Source organism: Cupressus sempervirens, chromosome 11 (genome assembly GCF_028749045.1).
Source record: "Cupressus sempervirens isolate cs-2001-9-10 chromosome 11, ASM2874904v1, whole genome shotgun sequence".
Taxonomy (NCBI): domain Eukaryota; kingdom Viridiplantae; phylum Streptophyta; class Pinopsida; order Cupressales; family Cupressaceae; genus Cupressus; species Cupressus sempervirens.
Window position 1 is genome coordinate 276,683,160 of NC_143128.1, and position 19,738 is coordinate 276,702,897.

The window sequence follows — 19,738 nt, forward strand, 5'->3', positions numbered from 1 at the left end:
CATTGTGTGTGAGACAGTCTCTCCTACCTTAAAGGGACAACTCCCCCTTCTCACTGTTCCTTGGCTCAACCCAAGGTAAGCAAAAAGTTAAGAGATATTGTAAAGAGGTGTTACCCATATTCTTTTTTCTTATTTCAAGAAAGAATCCACTTACTTGTGGAGCAAGTAATGGGTGGGTAGGGGTTCTATTTGTTGGGTGGATATTTTGCAACTGACATATTATGCAAATTCAATTGCAAAATAGGTTGACCAGCCATTGTGTGTGAGACAATCTCTCCTATCTTAAAGGGACAACTCCCCCTTCTCACTGTTCCTTGGCTCAACCCAAGGTAAGCAAGAAGTTAAGGGATATTGTAAAGAGGTGTTACCCATTTTTTTTTCTTATTTCAAGAAAGAATCCACTTGTGGAGCAAGTAATGGGCAAGGTTTAATCTCTATAACTAGACTTCTATCTAAAAGTTGGAAATAGTGATACCAATACCAAATACCAACTCAAACGCTGATTGAGAGCATACTGGCTTAGATCTATGTCTAGTTTTCCTAATTTATAAGAAAAATTTCTACAATTCAAACTTCTAGAAGTACAGGATTTCTAAGCTATAACTTAATTCTAACTATTTGTGTGAGTATATGACAGTAATATAAACTACAATCAAGGCTTCTAGTCTATGTTACCACAACCGCTCCTAGTCAAAGCTTCGACTCCAATTGTTTCTTGTACTCACTTTTATCTAGTAGAAATACAATAATAACATGAATTTAAGACAATAGAAACAAATCACAGTCACAACTTCCAATTTGTTCTACCACAATTATTTTTCAATCAAAGCTTTGAATCCAACTGCTTCTTTTTATTCACTTTTCTTTCAAACTTGCACTACACAATCAAAGTTATGCTTGCACAAGTTTGGTAGAGCTCTCTTGCATATATAAAAGATGATTTTTACAATGAGGTGGCAATCCTTTATATAGGAAAAGGAGTAAGAGAAAGGAGAAAAAGGTAGGAGAAACTCAACCACCTTGACTTAGTCAAACTAGGAAAGAAGATTTATTGGATTATATGCAATTGGATTACACGTGATCTATCTTCTGCAACTACAAAGCTGAAAATGCTAAAAAACTAAAAAAAAATGTTGGAGAAAGTTGAATCAATCTCAAAAATTGTCAAGAAAAGCATTATATTTGGCAATACAATCATGGAGCATCGAAATATCCAGAGCTTTCATCTTCTGCAAAATGGCATCAACCTTGATTGCATTGGCATGACATGTTTTTACAAATCTAGTAGTTCTCTGCAATGGAACCCCATAGGTGTTTCACTGCAAACTTATATATCGCAAAATTGTTCATTGTATGTGCTCCAAAATCCTTTGATTTGAATTCATTGTTGACTCTATTAGTGAATTCTAAAGTCCTGTCTTCTTTCGTGAACATATTGTCATCCTTTATGAGCACCTTGTGTCCCATCAGCTTTAGATCACCTATGATCTCAATTTCCACAACTTGATAGTTTACGAGGACTTCTTGTATCTTCATAAATAGTTTTTCCATTACCTACGCTTTGTGACCCATGAGTCCCTGATATTCACAGAGCATGCCCATAGATGGAATAATGTTGTATGTGATTAAAAAATCCAAATCAGCTTTTGACATTTGGTCCCATGTGCTCAGATCTTTTTTCAGGTCGTTTCTCTTTTGATTAAAGCAAGCAAGCATGTCATGAAGCCTTTCTTCAATACCTATGATACATTCAAGGATTTTGAGTGCATCTTTTATTGACTGGACAACTGCTATAATGATTTCTTCATACTAGGCCTTAGCTTCTTCGGCTCTCCGATTCACCTGAATAGAAAGTGATGCCGTGACAACAGGTTGTGAAGATTATTGGCGAATAACCTCATGAAGGCGAGTATTCTCCAATTTTAGCTGAGTTTTTTTCTTCCAAAGTTTGCCATTCTTTTTTAACCGGGTAGAGAATGCATCTTGGTCTTCTTGTTGACACCCTAACCATGATTGTTTTCCAAGTTCAATTTTGGTGAACTTATAATTAGAGCGATTGAGCTCTTTGACTAGTTTATCCACCAGAGGTTCTACAATTTCAGCGTATTTGGTTTTCTCAGAATCAACAAGGATTCTTGAGGCAACTTTTCTCTTTGCATAGGAATCTTAGATTTGTTCTTCTTTAAAGGAAGATTGTCTGGGGGTAGCTCGATCTTTCTCCTCTTCATGGTAATGTTTTCTAACCATGCATGCATGCTGAAACTTTCATCCACTGAGATTGGTATGTGGCTATGGAAGACATTTATCTTGATTGTATTTCTGTCATCATAGTGCATGCCTCTATTTACACAACTTAAACCATTGGTGTTCTCTAAGATGACTCTGTCATAAACATATCAAACCCTAGAGTTGACGTATCAAGTTGGGAAACTTGTCGCTTTGGTATGGCCAGAAAGGATGAGAATGCCTCAAAGATATTATCCGAGCTTTCGCATTGCTTTGAGGTAAGATCAGGAGGGGTTACAAAAGAGATGGGCAGAGCTAACATATTCACCTGTGAAATAGGAATGGTAGGCATGAATATCATGGAAAAGGAATCCACATCATTGTCTATGGCAGCCAAGAATGGTTCCTCTTGGGCAGACGACTCTTGGTAGCTTGATGGTTGTGGAGGAGATATGATCATTACTTCTCCCTCTTATTCCTCTTCAAACAATTCTTGCACTTGGAGAGGTGCTTAAGACAAATGTGAGGGTGGAATGACAACTTTTCTTCCTTTGAGCTTAAATTTGAAACTCTTACTTGGTTCCAAGGTGGATGAACTGTTTTTTCTTTTTACCTCCACTTGAGATTTCCTTCCAATTTGTTTGAAATGACTGCAATCTATTCATGCTTTTAAGCCATGTGTTAGTTTTCACCAAGATGGACTGGAATCTATCAAAGGTAGACATTGCTTCTTTCTACTGCCATTGGATGGGAATGGGAAGAAGTTTCTTCACTTGGGTATTGTGGAATTCTTTGTCAAGAATCATGTCATCATCCTTGACCCTTTTTCGAATAGGCACCAAGTTGAGATCAATGATTTGTCACAAAGTAAGTCAGCAATAGTCCATTCTGGTGATGTCTACTTCATTGCACAGATCAATCCATACATCCTCCATGCAATGAACATGGGCGAATGCCCTCTTCATTTTGGAATTCATACCTCTATAATCAAAGTAAGATCTAGCCTTGAACTTCTTTAGTGTGATGAGTTGAAGTTCAAACTCTATGGCTTTGGCTTTGTGCACAATGGTTAATGCACATCTACTGATCTACAAAGGACTTGTGGAGAAAATCCCAAATCCAAGCCTATGTTGACTAAGTTGATATGTCTGCACTGTCATCAGCTGCCTTGCTACTCCATGAGGATTGTCATATTAATAGGATATCTTGGCAAAGTGTACTGTTCTCCTTCGAAGTAACCAACTCTCGCGTAAGTGAAAGCTGGACATTGCAAGAATATGCATCTATACTGATTTACTTTCTCCCATGCCTCTTCTGACACTCTTCATTTTACATTCATGCTTCTAGAATCGATTGTGTGAAGATTTTTTTAATCAATATTTCATAGCACACTCCGTGATCCATCATAGGATGAAAGAGAGAAAGCTAAAGAAGAAAATCTTTACATAATCGATTCGAGAAGCACAACTGTAAAATTCTTATGGATTCTAGAAACTTACTAATTCTCTCTTTGTTGTCAACCCCTTGTTGAAACAACATTTGAAATGCCCATAGAATGCATCCTACACCCTTCTGTAGTGGTGTTTTCTTTGTGTGAGAGTGAGTTGATCATAGTAGTTCTAGACGAGAACTACGGTCCGGTCTCCCTTGGTAGAGAGTCCTGAGAACGTCCCCATAGTTGCAGTGATGTATACTAAGTATGAATTCATGTGGAATGAGAATGATGTCTTTACACCAATCAACTGGTCACATAACACTGCACTTATGATTTCTCCCTAATAGATGGGTTCACTATGTTTGAAAATCTGATGTATGAATTTATACATCCGAGTCTCAAAGTGATTGGATTCTTTGAGACCACAAATCCTTCTTAGAAGAGTGATCAAATCGTTGACTTCTTGGGAGAAGTTAGATCTCTATATTATCCTTAGCCATCTAAATAAATTTGATCTTTTATTAATCAACTACTTTTCGTTAGCATGCCTCTGACAATCCGCTTTGTTTTGATTCTATAGATGCATGGATATTTCTTTGGTTAGATCCATACATTCCAGAGTTTCGAGGACCTTTATATTTTCTCATTCACATCTAGATGCAAGATGAAAACTATCTTCTAGTTTGCATCTTTCATTGTTTTTCACTTGACATCAAAGTGGTTTGCACATTCCCACATGAACTTAGGTTTGAGGGATGTCACAGGAAAGGTGGATACCAAATGGATGTGACTTCTTTTGATCTGTTGCATATTATGATTGGAAGATGTTTCAACCCTCTATAAGAAATTAACCATGTCAACATGGTCAATCTCTATGTCTAAGATCTCGTCAAAAGAAGATGAAACTTGTGATGGAGTTGTGTGAGCAATTTCCTTATCATATTGATACGTCATTTTTCCTTTGGCTTTGGAGGTGTGGACATCTCGTGTTGCAACAAGGAAATTTCATAGGGTAAATACATTATCTGATGGGATTGGATACATGAAGGCTTTGGGATTTGAGTTGTAATGCTAGATCTATAAAGGATAGGTGTTCAAACTATGGGTTAGATACTTATTGAACACATTAGAAGGCTGGAAATGAACGAGACAGCATGTCTTTTGGGCAAAGATGACCAAAATTGAGGTTGTGATTCTATTGGCCCAATTGTCTAATTTGATGGGTGGGCAAAGTTGCTTACGAATTGGAGATACGTGAAGGACGCTGACTCCACAATGTATTCCATGTATCTTGCCTAAAGAAGGCTATAGGACAACATGTGATTGTGTCACCTATTGACAAAGAAGGGAAATTAATTTTGCAACCAGTTGAGATCATTGACATGCAAGAAAAGAAGCTGAGGACACATAGTGTCAAGCATTTTATCGTGTACTAGAAGGAATTGCCAATGGAAGATGCCACTTGGGAAGGCGAACAAATTCTAGAACATCCTAGTTTGAGATTTCTTTAGGACAAGCAATTTTTGGCATGGGACGATTCTAATATCCTCATTATTAAATTTTAAAAAAAAAATAGCATTGTATTTAGGGTCCCGATTGATTTATGTATATCATAGACCCATCTTTAATTTTTTGGTTGTAGGTGCTTGTTGTTGTATTGGCACTTGTTGTGCACCTCTAGAGTTCCTCCGACGAGGTATTTATGACCGGTGTATAGGATGTTTTAGGCATGTGACTTGAATTGTTCTTTATTGTATTGCAAATTCTAGTTCAAGTTTCATTGTTTTCGCCATTTTGGAAGTTGAAGATCTTCCCTATTTGGCTTATTGCAATTTTGGTAGGATTTAGGCCTACCCCAGTTTGCTTTGGATTTACTTTCCTTGGCTCTAGCAAATCTAAGTGCTATAATTGTTTGCAACTATAATCTCTGTTTCAGTGACAAATTGCATATTCTCTCCTATGTGTGGTGTACATCATTAGCATTGTAGCGAAATCTATTTAGTGATTATCTCTGTCTACTTACTTATATGCATAGCAGATTTGTTTAAGGAAGCATATACATTTGGCGAACAACCCTAGTTGGATACTTTCATCCTACACTCCGCAACTCCTAATCCAAATAGTCTCTGCAAACATCTCACTTCACAAGCTTGCACTTTCCATCACCTCTCCACCTACTTGTATGGTTTGATCTACAACTGTACATCTAAAGATCAGTGTACACCTACTGCCCCTACACATCACCATATGATGATATCCTCCCCCCAACTCACCTATCATATGCAATTCAACCTTCAAATCGTACGGTGTTTTGACTTGATCCATATGGTCATACAAGAATTTCCATCGTATGATTTGTGCTTAGCATATGTACTTTTTGCCTCCATCATCCTTCAACTACATAGTCACCTCAATCTATGACGTACAAACTCCTTTTCTCTAATTTGTTGAGTGTGTGACAGTTCTCAGCCAACCTCTATATGGTTGCACAGTTGAAATATTACATTTTACATCCCAATTTTTTGCTACATTAAATAATATTCTAGCCACTGGAAATTTTTATGTGAAATTTGTTGTTTGGTAATTTTGTTGGAAATAACAGCTCTTTTGAAATTGGTTATAATAATAAAATTGTTGATATATTCTTATTCATGTGAAATGAAATAGTGGTTATTAGTTGATTTATCATGTGAATGTTAGTTGACCATTAAGATGAAATTGGAAGAATGAACATCATAGAAATTTAGAATGATTATGTGATGTATTTTATTTTTTTAAATCTTGGAATATGTTATTACCAGGAACCATTTCTATTTTACAAGAGTATGATGATGAAGGGGAAGCATTGCTAAGATGAGAGTTAGGAAGGGGACATGCAAATCCACCGTCAGAATAACAGGTATGAACTTAACCACCTAGGCCAAGGATTTGAATGGCTAGACAATCAAGGAAGTACAGGGATTACCATGAGCTATTCAGTTAAACAATTAAAAAGAAGCATTAAAAGTAACTCAAGAATAATACCTTTATCATTTCCTTTCTCTTTGCAAGCTAACATACCTTGGTATAAAAATATCTTGTCTATACTCATACTTGTGTGGTATGAAATATGTACGTATGTATACACATATACACATGTGTGTGTGCAAAATAATCATTAGCATATACATATATATGTATGTATGCATATATATATAACTATATATCAGAGGACTCAGACAAGCATGAATATATGGAGGGTGAAATTCTTATAACAAGATAAATTTAGATATATCTTTTGCACCTTGCTTTTATCATATTTCCTTTGGCGTGGGCATGGTATTTATTTAATTTTTCTCGACCAAGCTTATTACCACCCTCTTATGGTGTCGGGCTGATAGTTTTGTGTATATCCATGTACATATACATATACATATATATATATTCCTTTTTAAAATTTCAAAAAATGATCTTGCAACGTTTATACCACATCCAGCTTGATTTAATTGAACCCATGTGGGAGTCCATACTATCTTGGCCAATACAAGTCTATATTGTGGTTTATGATCCCTATGAGAAAGGCTCCCTTCAACATATATTCATCGTTCCTTCTCTTTGTATTTTGCTGCAACATTTCTGAGCATCTGGTAATTTTTGTACCACAATATAATATTTATGCCAACCACATTGAGGTGGTGAGATTCAAGTTATTTATTAGAACTAAAGCTCATGAGTTCGAGCTGTGAATAGTCATCAGCCCAATCGAAGGTTTTGGTGCCGGAGCATTCTACTATATCCAAATACTTCAGACTGATACCAAGAATCAGATCATGCATTTGATTTCCTTGTAATGATTGTGCCATGCTTTGCATATGTTATCCAACTTGTTTATCAGTCCTGATTATTACTTTGATACTTGTTGCAAGATTCAGAGCTGCACATATTTTGTTGATCTAAAATGATCTTTATGTTGATCTATTTATGCATTTAGATAGTGCTATTCTGTGTTGTGAGTTTTCTTAATAAAAGATCTGATCAAGAAGTTCCATATAGAGGCATAGCTGATATGTCCTTTAGATGGAATACTCTTTTTTGTAACAACAAAACATAATTAAGAACGTACTATCATATGATGCCATAAGCTGATAAAGGCATGATATATGGAAAAGGTATAAGAGATCGTGAAATCATGAGAATTCTTCCAAGTACTAAGGACCATCATGGTTGAGCTTAGGGAGGAAAGAATGGAAATCCCTACAGTGAAAGGGAGCAAATAAATCAGTAATAGTACCTTAAAAATCAGAACTTAAAAATGAAAGCTCATGGTAATTCATTTGTATTTTTCTTGTTGTCAAGTTGAGTGGTGGGTGATGTAATGTTCCCAAATGGTTTTGGAGATGTTTTCGAAAGTTTCAGAAAATTTTTTGAATGGTTTTGGGGATGCTTCCATGCTACACACCCTCAGTTGCCTGTGCTGCGCGGCTACTACTCGTGCTGCACGACCACTTTCCCAAACGGTTTCGGAGATGCTCCCATGCTGTGCGACTACTTTCCCGAACGGTTTCAGAGATGCTCCTGTGCTGTGCGACCTCTTTCCTGAATGGTTTCAGAGATGCTCTTGATGATTTCTTCTCTAGTACCACTATAATGTTCTCGAACAGTTTCAGAGATGTTCCTGAAAGTTTCAAAAAAAATTTCGAACAGTTTTGGGGATGCTTTCGTGTTGCGTAGCCTCAGTTGCCCATGCTGTGCAACTACTGCTCGTGCTACATGGCCACTTTCCTGAACGGTTTCAGAAATGCTCCCATGTCGCGCAACCTCAGCCTATGCTATGCGGCCTCAGTTGCCCGTGTTGAGCGGCCACTACCGTGCTGTGCGGTGTTAGTTGCCTGTGCTGCATGACCACTTTCTCGAATGGTTTCAGAGATGCTCCCATGCTGCGCGGCCTCTTTCCCGAATAGTTTCAGAGATGCTCTCGATGATTTCTGCTCTGATACCACTGTAATGTTCTTGACCTCTGTGAGATGCGATAAACAAGTAGAAGGTTCTTGATTTCTATTGTGTGTAACAATGAAGTACGGATACATTAGAATTGGGGCCATACAGTAATGTTGGTTATGGAGGGGAGTACAGATGATGCTAGAGCTGTACGGTGGAAGATAAAGTGGTTGTGCGGTGGACACTTGCAAGTCGTACGGTGGTAACAAGGTGGCCTTACGGTGAAAATAGGGTGGCTGTACAATAGAAGTTATGTGGTTGTATAGTGGATACAAGGGGTGTGGGAAGCCATACAAGGAGGTCGTACGATTGGGCTGAAGAGGGCCGTATGGTCAATGGATACCGCACTGGAGGAGGGTGAATGTCACACGGGATGTAATACGAAACTTGCAAATAATGGATGAAACAGTAAAATGCAATGAACAAAACTCAGAATGCTTATGAAATACCTTATTCATTCAACACAAGAGAATTTGATAATCATGACTTCATCAATTTGCAAGATAATAGTGCTCCGATTTGCTAGATTCGAGTGAAGTGTTATAGGTGACGGAATAGAGTGAGGGTTGAATCCCATCGAAACCGGAAGAGCCAAATAGGGAAGATCTTTCACTTCCAAAATGGCGAACAACAAAGAATCCCAACTGGAATTCATAGTACAAGAATTAATCCAAATTGCATACCCAAAGACTACCTACAATCCGTGCTTAAATACCCGTCGAGAAACTTTCCGAGGGTGTACAAAGATAGCCAATGGCGACACAAACTATGGAATAAAAATAAAAATGGGTCCGAGATATATTAAATCAATCGGAACCACAAATACAAATATTAACTTAGGCCCCATCTGAATTAATTAAAGGTGCTTATATTATTTAAATTTTGGGACTAGTTAATTAATTAATTAAATTTAATTATTACTTAAAAATTTGGGGACATAACAGGGGATTGGGCACATGAGATGCCCATTCGAAATCCTTGGCCAAGGTAGTAAATGGCATTTGCCACCACGATAATTAAAGGTCAGGGTGCTAGCAATTGTAAGATAAGCTGATTGGAATATGTACACAATTTTGACAATTGACTAGTCAACACTCTACACCAGAATGCTCAGTGGCTGGGTAAGAGTGTCTTAAGCCAACTCCAAGGGTAGGGAGGGCCTTTCTTGTTGGAGATTGTGAGGGGATACTAAGGGTCCATGGTTGGGAGGTTAAGCCTATGGCAATTCTTCTCCTGTCTTCTAGATAGCAAGACTTGCACAACTCTATTTCATCTACTTCTTTTACACTGGTAATTTTTTGAAGTTTCATTTGTACTTCCTTGTTAATATATGTTATTTTTCCTAGATTATTTTATGTTGGAAATGGTAGTTTAATAACTGAATGTCATATGAACTAATGGTTAAACCTTTGTTATTTCCTATTTATATGCAGATCCAGATTGCAATTAGATCGTATTTTCCTTTTCATGCGTAGTAGTTAACTGTATCTCTTTTCATTTGGTTAAGAATTAGATGTGTTATCTTTATTTAATAATTATTTAGATTCTGAGTTTGTAGTATGTTACATTATATATATATATATATATGTCTCACCATGGTTTTTCCCATTTAGGGGTTTCCATGCAAAAAATCTGGTGTTTCTTATGTGACTATTTTTACTACTTTACTTGCTTTCTTGGACGGTAAATAATGTTAAACATCTAATTGATCACCAACAACTATATCGTGTGGTTTTGATATCATTAGTATGATATACTTGATGCATAGATTCTTGTTGTTTACACAATAGACCAATTGATGGTAAACTGATGCCATTCTACACCAGTATTCATCTTTTATAAAACATAAACTTCTGATTGCCAAGGTATCATATTAGTTCCCTTAATAGTATTTGGTGCTTGTAATATTCATTGTTTATTTATTTAATCTTCTTTCAAAGGGGATATCACACTTTTTCTTGTCCTTTCTAAGCTATTGGAAACACACATTTTGTTTTCAGTTAATTCACAAACAGGTTTTGAAGGGAACCCCGAAACCCTTTACAACAACATTACATAATGATATTCAATAAGCTCATAGTCACTGCAGACCAAAAGAGAACAACCACAAGAAAACATAATAAAAGAAACAAAAGACTACAACACCAATAGTCACAACCAGCAGAATCAACCAACAGAACAGAACCGGCAAAAAATACAGAGCAGGAAACATGACATTAGACAAGCTTATTCAGGATCTCCATTGTTTCCAGTTCGAGTTTATCTATCCTCTGAAAATCCAACTTCATTTCATTCAGCTCAATATCCTCCTGATCCTTGCTATATTTTATGGCTTTTTTCTTCATGCTGCCTCTGGTTCTTGTCCTAGGTCCCTCACTTTGACAAGAAGACAAGGCCCCTTCAAGATCCACATTAATGATCTTGTTGTTTCTATTCTCCAACTTAGCATAAAGAGATTTCTAGTTACAGCTTCATGATTATAGACAAGGATAAACCTAAGAAGAGTCTCATTTCTTTTTGTTCTATCAATCATTTGCTGCATTTTTTCATCCACAATATCTTTAACTCTATTTTTAATATTTTCCATCACTTGCTCCTTTTTAAAAGCATCTCTATCACTCTCCCCAGGTCTAGACTTCTTCAAATCAGCATTTTTGACAGCATTATCCATCTTTTCCTCAATCTCCTTGATCTTTCCATGAAGACATTTAACCTCATTACCATCCATTTGTCAATTCAAAAAGAATAAATATACCTGTCCTTAGCCATTTGAAGAATGCCAAGCATGCTGTCTCTATGCTCTCGTAGATCTTCAGAACCCAGATGAATAGAATGCTCTTTCTGTATCTCAGCTTCAATGTTGGGAACAGGATCACCGAGGCATGAACCGAAATTGTCCTCTTGAGGATGAGAAGCAGAATCCTCATAGTCCACAACGTTAGGATTTTCCTAAAGATTCTCATTCCTATCATCACCCTAGTCCTTATCCTCAATATTATCTATCTCTAGGTAGAAATCATCTTTTGCCTCACCTTGCAGATTCTCACTAACCTATTCTCCCTTGTTCTGCTCGTCATCTTCAATCATCTTATCATTGTCATTCCCTTCATTATTCTTCTTTTTAGCCACAGTTTCCATATTCTTCTCAGTCCCAATATCAGCATTGATTTTTTGGAGGATAGTGGCGACTTCATCTTCAAAGCCACTCTGTAATGACCCTGCTCAAATCTGATCCCAAAATGCTGATAAAGGTTCAAGAAAACACTTTGCATACAAGGGTCATATGACTGATATAAAATTTCAGTTTGCTTTTATGGCTCTTTTCTTCACTTAGCATCAATAAGAATGCTTGCAAGAAGACTCTGAATTGACTAAACAATGACCTAACATGAATGTGCAACTTATTTTGACAATATTCAATGCATATATGTGACTGAAACTACTTGCAATATGCAGCTACAACAACAAGTAATTTTGACAAACACTTGGTATGTAGAATTATAACATTATTTATGCCAAAAAGAGAACCTACAGCAAATTGATATTTTGTCAAACAATTAGCATGCAAACTAATAAGCTGATCAGGAATGATAAATACATATTCAATTACACTATATCAAACTAACAAATTATGTCCCCTTTATTGCACATAAAATGTTAACTATAATGCTAGTATGAAATGGCCAAGACTCTTGGCTTACATCCACAAGAATAATGCTTAAATCTGTTAGAACTTTCACCTAGAGCCTTACCTTCTAATATGCATCTAAATGATAAGAACAATGCATGTAATATTCAAAGGAACCTAATTGTAGATGGCTGTAATAATTTTCTCCAATGCTGTCTTTCTGCTTTGTTTTTTTCGATCTGCTTTTTCAAACTTCTTCCAAAAACTAAAACCCTCAGGTAGTTTGAGTATACAAATTAAGCTCAACTTGAAATGGCTAAATACCACTTCCAAAGTGCAACCCTTCAGAAGGTCTTTCACTTCCTCAGTTATGCAATCTCTTGAGAGGTATTGTTCTCAAGGATTATGCTAAATATTTGCAGACCTGGATGGTGTCACAAATGCTCAAAGAGAATGGTAGTAGAATCATCAATTCTCGTCTGTCCAAATGAGAGGCCAAGCCCTCTATTTATTTACTTTTCTAAGAAGTTACTAAGGACTTCTAGAAGCATCCTTTTCTAAGAAGTTACTAAGAACTTCTAGAAACATCCATTATAAAATCCCATTATAATGCACTTTTATAATAAATAATTTTATAAAAAAGTGCAACTCAACTTAGAATTATAACATGTAGGCCCCGTATAAAAATGATGATAAAATATAAATAAAATAATATCTCCAAGAGCATAATGAGCCATCCAATCACCAAATAAACGCCAAAATGACTCTCTCATCAATCCCATCTGCTTACGAGAGTTTGTAATAGGCAAATCCATGAACAATGCCATGTCGTACCAAAGAGGGGACATTACAGTCTGCCCCTCCTGAAATTGCTTGGCCTCAAGCAATCTCAACGCCGGGTGCTACAAAATAGCTTCCCCCTCCCAAGTAGCATCCTCAACAAGTAGATCTTTCCACTTAACCAGATATTCTCTGATCACCATCCTGCGAAGTTGTTTTTCTCTGCTCTCCAGGATGGATTCTGGCACTAGGATCAATTTTCCCTCATCATCTAAGGGAGGTAATATTGCAGACGACACCACATTCTGACCCAATGCCTTTTTGAGGCGTGACACATGAAACACATTGTGCACTCTGCTATTTGCAGGAAGATCCAAATCATAAGCTACCTCACCAACTCGCCTGATAATCCTGAATGGTCCATAATAGCGTGGCTTGAGTCTCTTTGCACCACTCTTCTTAAGAGTAGACTGCCTGTATGGCTGCAACATGAGGTAAATCATATCATCTATCTCAAAACTACCCTCAGTCCTCTTCTGGTCTACATATTGCTTTTGCTGGTTCTGAGCTCTAGCAATATTGTCCCTGAGAGTAGCAACTATATCCTTACTCTCTTGTAATAATTCACCTGCACTGGGTACTCGCCTGTCACCCAACAACAAATCCAAGAAATTGAGCGCCTCATAACTGTAAAGTGCCATGAAGGGTGTCATCTGTGTAGTCATGTGGTATGTAGTATTGTAGCAATACTCACAGAGATATATCCACCTGACCCAAGCTCGCTACTGAGCTGCCACATAATTCCTCAAATACCCTTCCACCCATTTGTTCACAATCTCCGTCTGACCATTTGTCTGTGGGTGATAGCTGGTGCTGGGTGTGAGTTCAGCGCCACATAACCGAAATACCTCCTGCTAGAAGTGACTCATGAAACGGCTATCCTTGTCACTCATAATGTTCCTAGGCAAACCATGCAATTTGAAAACCTCTTGGAAGAAGACCTCTACTACCTGAGCCGCTGAGTATGTAGTAGTGATAGGGAAGAAGTGAGAATATTTTTTTAACCTATCCACCACCACATAAATACAATCTTGTCCCTATGCCTCGGGAAAACCTGTGATAAAGTCCATGGAAATGCACTCCCACTTCCTGTCAGGTATAGGAAGTGGCTGTAGGAGCCCTGCCAGATAGGTGTGTTCTTGTTTGTTCTGTTGGCAAACAAGACACTCTCGAACGTACTGAAAAACATTAGCCTTCAGCCTCTTCCAAGTGAACTGCTCTCGAACTAACCTGTAAGTCTTGAAGTACCCGGGATGGCCCGCTGTCGGTGAGTCGTGAAGTGCTCTCAAGATCAACTGCTTAACCTTCGATCCTGGGACTAAGTAAATCCCGTTCCTGTAAATGATCAAATCATCTACAAGTGTGTATCTGATATCAATTACTGTCCCCTCCACTATATCAGCGGCCCATGTGTCTCTAGCATACTCTGCTATAATCAAGTGTCGCCAATCCTCTGATATCTGAATCATAGAAGTGAGGTGTGGCCTGCGAGATAGAGCATCTGCAACAACATTTTGCGTTCCCTTGACATATGTGATGTCAAAGTCATAGGCTTGCAACTTACTCACCCACTTCTGCTGGCGATCATTCAGGTCCTGGTATCCCAAAAAATGCCTCAAACTATTATGATCAGTTTTAATACAAAACTTGCTGCCCACAAGATACTGTCTGAATTTGGCCAAAGCATGCATGATGGACAACATCTCCTTATCATATATACTGAATGAGCGCTCAGGTCCTCTGAGCTTCCTGCTCTCATAAGCTATAAGGTGCTTATCTTGCATGAGTATAGCACCAACTCCCCCTCTAGATGCATCACATTGAGGCTCAAATGGCTTAGTGAAATTAGGTAATGCTAGTACTAGGCATGTAGTCATTATCTCCTTGAATCTCATAAAACAGTCCTGTGCCTCTTGAGTCCACATAAATCCCCCTTCTTCGGCAAATCTATCACGGGGGCCACATGCCGTGAGTAGCCACTGACAAACCTGTGATAGAAACCACATAAACCAAGGAACCCCCTCAACTGTGTAAGGTTCTCTGGTGGAGCCCAATCAACAATAGCGCGGATCTTTTCAGGATCCATCCGCACTCCATCTGCACTAATGATATGTCCCATATATAATAGCTCTGTCATCCCTAAATCACATTTGGACTCCTTGGCATACAAGGACTCCCTCTGTAGAATGCCCAACACTGTCTCCAAGTGCTCTAGATGCTCTTGCCATGATTGGCTATAAATCAAAATATCATCAAAAAACACCAGGACAAATTTCCTCAACTGACGGTGGAAAACCCTGTTCATAGTGGACTAGAAAGTGGCAAGTGCATTGGTCAAACCAAAAGGCATGACTACAAACTCGAAGTGCCCACAATGACATCTAAAAACAGTTTTCTCAATGTCCTGCTCACGGACTCTAATCTAGTGATATCCTGATCTCAAATCAATTTTCGTGAAATAACAAGCCCCATGCAATTCATCTATCAACTCATAAATTCGATGGATGGGATACCTGTTCTTAATGGTTCTCTTGTTCAACACCTTGTAATCAATACACATCCGAAGAGTACTATCCTTCTTTTTTACCAAGACAACAGAAGATGCAAAAGGTGACTTCTTGGTCGGATGTGCCCCATAGCTAACAACTCCTTAATGGTCCTCTTGATCTCATCCTTGAGTCGCTTTGGGTGTCGGTATGGTGTGCTCATGACAGGCTTAGCACCTTCCTCTAGCTCAATAATATGCTCAATGCCTCTGTCTGGTGGCCTGCCTGGTGTAATCTCACTGAATACCTTCTCGTAATTAATCCTCAATTTCTGAATATCAGGATGATATTCAGCCTTATGCTGCTCCTCTTGTGTAGGCATCAAAGTACAAACTGCTGCCCACTCTATATCATTATGACTGGTTAATCTCTCCATTCGCCTAAATGACATAGTCCTGACATCACCATTACGGATAGCCTTCAACACATGAGTCTTGCCATCCACCTTGAATCGTATCTCCATATCCTCCAGTCTCAAGGTAACCTCCTTCAAAGAATGTAGCCACTGCACCCCAAGTACTATGTCCATGTCACCCATGTTGACCACATGATAGTTCGCCTTAAACTCGTAGTTGTTCAGGTGCAAAGGTAGATCTCGTACCATCCTGTCACAATGAAGAGTATATCCATCAGCTACCTTGACTCTCAGTCCCTCGAACTCCTTAGTAATGAGTCCACACCTCTCCACAAATCGTGCATTAATGAAATTATGCGTGTCACTTGTGTCCAACAATGTAATAAACTTCTGCCCAGCCAAGACTCCCCGAAGTCTGAAAGATCCCTCCCTCTGGATACTAGACAGACGTGTCTCCTGTAAATGCAGCTCTAGTTCCTTCTCTTGCTCTACACTGTCTATCTCTTGCTCACCCTCTGCTTCATCAGGAACCTCATCATGGTGCTCTGAACTATCTGAATCTAAGCCCTCATAATAAGCCCACATCACCTAGTTGGCTTTCCTTTAGGCCTAATAGGGCAGTCATGGCCGTACTCATAAGGACCTTTGCAAAAGAAGCATAGCTTCTTCCTACACAGGTCATTAAGTGTCTCCTTATCCAAAGGTGCAGCTGACTTGCCCTTTATATCATTAACCTTCTCTTTATCCTTGCTAAATCGTCCCTTGTTATCTCTGAATGATGAAGAGCCTTTAGAACCAAACCTATTAGCCGGGGCTGCCAGTTCCATGCTCCGAGCTTTCTTCATAGCTTCTTGTAATGTAGGAGGGTCAAAAGCCTTTACCCACCCCTTGAGTGGTTCTGTCAACCCCTCGGTAAATAATATAACCAACCTCCTCTCAAAAACATCATGAACTCTCACTGATAGTCTCTGGAACTCACTGATGAATTGTTCCAAATTACCTGTTTGCTTTAGCTATGCCAGATCACGAAAGAAGACTTGTGGATCCTTTTTATCAAAATGCTCAACAAGTCTATCCACAAAGTCCTGGAATGACGTTACCTGATTGTGCTGTAATGTGACCATCCCATGTGACCACCAGTCATGAGCAACTCCCTCAAGGTGTAAGGTAGCAAACTTAATTGCATCTGTTTCTGACATAGGTCTCAAAGCAAGGAAGGTATCCAACTTGTGGATCCAAGATTGTGCAGTCATCTTCCCGCTGCCATCAAAAGTAGGTAAGGTGAGCTTACTCGCAGCACGGTGTAACTCACTATTCTGTCCTCCTCTCCATCTCCTTTCCTACCTGAGAAGCCTCATATGTTCCCTCCTTTGAATCAGATATTGCTCAAAATCAATTATCTCTCAGGCATGTTGAGCTAATGCCTGCCATTCTTCGAGTACAGTCGTAAAATCATCCGGGAAATCTTCCTGGAGCCTAGCATCCACTAACTCTGGTGCCTCTTCCTTAAGGAAGGTAGAGCGTGTAGGCCTATCTGCCGTCCATGATCGGGTCCTCTGTGCACCTTGTGAACCTACCACACTCCTATTCTCCTCATTTCCCTGGTATCTTCTATCATGTGGAGTCAAATGATCTAACATTATCTATAACATCTGTCGACTCAATGCATTTTCCTCCCTTTATTGCCTCCCTCATTGCTTGTACTTGTTTCCTCTGCAGTCCTCTATAGAACTCCCTGGCTTCATCTTCACCATCTCTAATGGTTCGATATGCGCTCTATGAACCTCTATCAGCCATGGGCTCAGCTATGCTGGCTCCCAAAGCTTTTTTGCTCCTGTAGACTATAGCAAATGGTGATAGCATACACCCTGTCAGACTGGCAGGAAACCGCTCTGATACCACTGTAATGACCCTGCTCAAATTTGATCTCAAAATGCTGATTAAGGTTCAAGAAAACACTTTTCATACAAGGGTCATATGACTGATATAAAATTTTAGTTTGCTTTTATGGCTCTTTCCTTCTCTTAGCATCAATAAGAATGCTTGCAAGAAGACTCTGAATTGACTAAACAATGACCTAACATGAATGTGCAACTTATTTTGACAATATTCAATGCATATATGTGACTGAAACTACTTGCAATATGCAGCTACAGCAACTAGTAATTTTGAAAAACACTTGGTATGTAGAATTATAACATTATTTATGCCAAAAAGAGAACCTACCTCCAATTGACATTTTGTCAAACAATTGGCATGCAAACTAATAAGCTGATCATGAATGATAAATACATATTCAATTACACTATATCAGACCAGCAAATTATGTCCCCTTTATTGCACATAAAATGTTAACTATAATGCTAGTATGAAATGGCCAAGACTCTTGGTTTACATCCACAAGAATAATGCTTAAATTTGTTACAACTTTCACCTAGAGCCTTACCTTCTAATATGCATCTAAATGATAAGAACAATGCATATAGATGGCTGTAATAATTTTCTCCAATGCTGCCTTTTTGCTTTGCTTTTTCCAATCTGCTTTTTCAGACTACTTCCAAAAGCTCAAACCCTCAAGTAGTCTGAGTATACAAATTAAGCTCAACTTGAAATGGCTAAATACCACTTCCAAAGTGCAACCCTTCAGAAGGTCTTTCACTTCCTCAGTTATGCAATCTCTTGAGAGGTATTGTTTTCAAGGATTATGCTAAATATTTGCAGACCTGAATGGTGCCACAAATGCTCAAAGAGAATGGTAGTAGAATCATCAATTCCCGTCTGTCCAAATGAGAGGCCAAGCCCTCTATTTATTTACTTTTCTAAGAAGTTACTAAGGACTTCTAGAAGCATCCTTTTCTAAGAAGTTACTAAGAACTTCTAGAAACATCCATTATAAAATCTCATTATAATACACTTTTATAATAAATAACTTTATAAAAAAGTGCAACTCAACTTAGAATTATAACATGTAGGCCCTGTATAAAAATGATGATAAAATATAAATAAAATAATATCTCCAAGAGCATAATGAGCCATCCAATCACCAAATAAATGCCAAAATGACTCTCTCATCAATCCCATCTGCCTACGAGAGTCTGTAATAGGCAAATCCACGAACAATGGCATGTCATACTAAAGAGGGGACATTACACACTCTGAGGCATCTCTTATCATTCTTCTCTGGAGATTTGGTTTTCTCTATGAATCTTCAGTAACCATATCCTCTGAAGTCTCTTTTCTGTTCGAGGCTTCATCAGAAGTATGTTTACACTATTTTTGACATGTCATCTAGCTCTCCTACTTATCCTTGTTTGAATCATCATCACTGTCAAAGACCTCTATTTCAGAATCCTCCTTAGTTTTTTCCTTGGGAGACTTACTCTTTTTCTTTGAGCTACCTTCCTGTAACTCCTCCCTTTTCCTCTTACTCTACTCCTCTTTGGGTTCCAGCAAATTACCCACTTTGTTATCTCTACAATACTCATAAATGAGCATAATCAATGCTTTATGCAAAACAGGTTTAGTAGGGTTTTTACAATTCTTCCTAATGCTTTTAGCCATTGAACTGTAGAGATAAAAGGGCAAAGAAATCCAGATTTTGTGACAAAAATGATTTAAAAAGACAAAATGGAAGTTATGGACCCTTGTAAATCTACCATCCAACATAGAATACTCCATTATCACTTTTAAGGTTTTGACCCAGAAAGGTTTAATTTGGCTCGTTTAAAAGA

General features: G+C 38.3%; 1 protein-coding gene and 1 long non-coding RNA gene across 6 annotated transcripts in view; one reads left to right on the top strand and one right to left on the bottom strand.

The window, feature by feature from the left end:
* The window catches only part of LOC149529187 (putative LRR receptor-like serine/threonine-protein kinase At1g56130), a 256,167-nt gene that overhangs the window by 51,960 nt on the left and 184,469 nt on the right, over nt 1-19,738 (bottom strand). The gene's annotated exons all lie outside the window — the stretch shown is intronic.
* The window catches only part of LOC149529188 (uncharacterized), a 164,059-nt gene that overhangs the window by 15,782 nt on the left and 128,539 nt on the right, over nt 1-19,738 (top strand). For both annotated transcript variants that reach the window (XR_016359082.1, XR_016359083.1), the window contains exon 2: nt 6,463-6,560. This is a non-coding gene — a long non-coding RNA (uncharacterized LOC149529188). The remainder of the gene's footprint in view (nt 1-6,462; nt 6,561-19,738) is intronic.